Raw genomic sequence first — 4,340 nt, 5'->3', positions numbered from 1 at the left:
TTTACTTATTGTATTTAAATGAAATAGATATACTTGAAATAGATATACTTGAAGTTTGGCAAAGAGATAGAAAATAATGCAGTTCGACGCAACGATTAAGAGGTATGATTTTTTTAGTGCCTCATATACATCACAGGACTTAAATGCTGATGATTTATTATGTTACTAAAGATTTTTTAAACAAAATATTATATGACAATTGTTAAATCAAATTATCTAAAATGCTTATAATATTATAAAGTATATGAAAATACTAAATATTTTCATATCGATTTATATACAACTACGATCAAATATCGGATAAGAAAAAGTATAAATATACCGCATGCTCATGAATTTTATCTCTTTTCAAGAAATACATAATTTAAATGCTCATGAAAAAAATAGTAGGCATACCAATGCGCATACTATTATACGCTAGTGCCAGGCCAAGGCTGATAAAATGATTCAGAAATTTGGAAAAAAGTTAATAAAAATAACATATAAAAAGCTTATGCATATGCAAAAGACTGTACTTCCCAAACACAATGATTAAAATTATGATATAAGATATCTTTTTAAGTTGTCTTTTAGACACAAAAAAGTCTTATGATTTCAGACTCTTTTATTTGGATAATTTTTGTTTATATATAAAAAGTACTTTACTTATAATAGATATAGTTCATGTAAATATAGTATGTTACGATGAATGAGATATAAAAAGATATCAAATATTATAAAGAATTCATTTAATAAAAGAGATGTACGCGATATGCGCTTACAACAACACAACATATTGCCTATCGCATGATTTTCGCTTGAAAAAAAAGTTATCAAAAATAGGAGGAATATTATATGGAGGAATATGTTTTACTTGCTTTATAAAGTTACCTATTATAATGAAAATATTAACTAATGAAGATTCACAATAATTATTTGTTAAAATTTTAACAAATTATATTACAATTAATTATGTATATGTGTGATGGGATGTGAGGAAAATTCATTTATTTCAACATATATAATGGAAGAAGGAAAAATTTACATAATTTCTCACTTCTGATGACTAAGGGACAGGAATTTGAGGGCCTCTTTCACCTTTTCTAATTAAATTAATCGACGATCAATTCCGTAGAAGTACCAACAGCAATTTAATATATGAAAATGTCTTCTCTCTCTTCCTCTTATAAAATAAACTGTGTTTAATTTTCACGTATGTTGGTAATCATAATAATTGAGTTAATCATCGATTAGCGTTAATCTGAATTAGTAAAAAAGATTTTAGAGAGATAGATACTAAATACTGAATCAGTATAGTTCCGAATAAGAATACCGTTCACAATTAGACTCAATGTATCTATATAATAAATACATTTTCTTATTTATAAAATAAATTTTACAAAATATGTATACATTATAAATGTCTAAAATTAATCGTATAAATATTTGAAGTTTGAAATATTTTGCCAAAAATTAAAAAAATACAGCTTCAAAGAGAAAATTGAAACATTTTAAGTTATTTTAAGTGATAACAAAATTAAAAAATTTTTTCTAATTAGCTTTTCGGGAATAATGTTCTTTTTCTATACTCATTATTAAACTGCTTTTTTAAATACTTTTTGCTGCTACCATATTTCTTTATTTGCGTATTGTGTATTCTGTACTTGACAGTTTAGAGAATTTGATGGTATGTTTTGATTTCTCAGTACTTTTACAGATTTGTATTGATGATGGTGTTTGCTTGTTTTAATATCTTTAAAATTTTTATCAAAAACATATGGTATAATTAGTTTTTTTCAATAATAAAATTAAACATTGTATTTAAGGCTATTTTTCAAATTACATTGTATTGTATAAAGTAATTACATTTTCAAATTATTCTACATTGAAGTTTTTATATTTTATGTTTATATATTTTTCAAATTTCTCCTATTAACTTTATCTGCTAAAAAATTCTATGAAAAAAATTCTTATTTTTTTCACAGAATTTTTGTGAAAAAAAATAAATATATTAGAAATTTTTAACATAACACTGTATAAAATTGTTATTCCTATGCAAACTTATAATAAATGCTAAATCAAGAATCATCTCTCATCTAAAAACTATCTCTTTAATTAGTCTAATCTTTTCGTTGATTTGTCAATAATTGCATTCGTTTTTGTACATAACTTTTATATTTACTATAATAAATTTATATTTTTAATCCTTTATGTAGATGAATAATGGAAAAAAAAATTAAGAATGATTTCGACCAAATCTGATTATCTTAATCAGTTGTTAACTCCAACTGGCAGAATCGTTTAATAAAATCTCTAATATATACAGTTCATCGTTCTTAATTTGTTTCGATAAGTTATTAAACTTAATTTCAATATATTATTAAACATAATATTAATTATTTTAATTGTTTTATTCATATTATTTAATAAAACAGTGTTGATTAATCGAAGTTTAATCGTCCTAAATGGCTTGTCATGTAACGCATAAATATTTGGATACAATTGTGTTACAAAATTTTAATTTTCATTATTTTTCAGATTTTGATAAACATTTTCTCTAATTTATACTAAAAATTATTTTTTAATAAAAATAACGAAATATCAACTTTGTCTTTCTGTACTATCTAATTCTTTTATTCATTCTAGCATCTGTATTTATTTCCATTGTACGTTCTCATTTCATGATATATAATCCAGTCAGAAATGATAATGGAATTGATTTTGAATCGATGTCAAATCGATGTCGATTCCATTATCATTTCTAATTGGATAATACATATGTGCATAATTACCTAGTGCAAGTTTGCGTCTCTTATGCATCGGAAATAACATACACGTATATCGTACATTTATGCTAAACCGACTATGCAATTGTTTTGTTTACTTAGAGGCACTTAAATATTGGGTTGTCCGGAAAGTTCGTGCCGATGTTGAAGGAAAATTGAAACGCAGAAAATTTAAATTTTAGTATACATTTATTAAATTATATATTAGTCGGCACGAACTTTCCGGACAACCCAATAGTTTTAAGTTGAATTTTATGCACGGAAAATCAGGGTTGGCTAGTGTTAAGTTAAAAAGATAAAAGGTAAAAAGTTAATTAATTTTAATGTAATTTAGTTACATTAGTTTTACATTAGTTATATTAGGCTCTTATAACTTTTTAACTTTATTTAGTTGCATTGTATCCGTAACTATTAATTTTTTATTTAATTCTTTAGTTAAGTTTCAGATATAAAACGCGGCAATAATAATTTAAAATGAGGTGAAAATTGCAAAAGTAAGCAAATTTACTAAGTATTAACCAATGAAATTATAAATATTATAATTTGCTTACTTTTGTGATGTAATTTTCAAATTACACAGTCGACCCCCAGATTTCAATCTGTCAGAACTAACAAACTATGTATTTCGATGTATTCTAATTTCTGATAGGTCAAAATCTATTATTCCTTATTATTATCGCTATTCCCTCATATTGTGTGAAACTTTAATCATACTACAGACCATTCATAGTCGAATTTTATATACTAAACTAATTAAACAGTATATATAAACAAAACATGTAAATAAAATATAGAATATTTTCTAAATGAAGTATATATTTGTCATTTCTATTATTTGTAAGACTGGAATCCTAGAATCATGAATTAAAAAATAAAAAAACAAATTTAACTTTTCAATTATTTTTTTATTAACTTAATTCAATTAATTTCATTATAAATTAAATTGTATCTTAACTAAGTTAAATTATCAAAGTTGTCAACTTTAACTTAGTTTTAAAAAAAGTTACCCAACTACGCGGAAAATACATTATAATGAATTCTTAAATAATATAATACAGATTGTTAATATCGAATTATAATACAGTTATTTATTTGAACAATTTTTTAACGAATCGGTCACAGTTACGTAACACTCTAGTTAATATTGCGTTGTAAATAAATTTATTAGAGGCAAAGGTGGAGTCCCTGCTGCTAATGTAAGTTCCATTTAAAATTTTGTTATAATTAACATTATCACTCACGAAAGGTTTTCAACTTGTTCTATGGGAGAAAGGAATAGTATTGAAGTTGTGGAACAATTGAAAGTGAAACACACCGCGCGACCTTTTTGTTAACAATTGATTATTACGAGGTATAATATATCAAATATATCATTTTTTTTTGTATAACCTTCAAGTCAAGTTTAATGTGATTTAATTAAAATTCATAATTAAAAATTACGTAACGAGTAGATTCCCTAATTAATTAATTCGTAAAATGTCATTCTTTTATTCTTTTAAGTAAACTTTTTTGAATAAGCTTAATAACTTTTTTAAAAACTATATTTTCACAGGGACATAATGAAATATATGTACA

Source organism: Atta cephalotes (genome assembly GCF_000143395.1).
Source record: "Atta cephalotes unplaced genomic scaffold scaffold00028, whole genome shotgun sequence".
Classification (NCBI taxonomy): domain Eukaryota; kingdom Metazoa; phylum Arthropoda; class Insecta; order Hymenoptera; family Formicidae; genus Atta; species Atta cephalotes.
The sequence above is the reverse complement of the archived record's forward strand: the minus strand, read 5'-3'. Positions refer to the sequence as shown.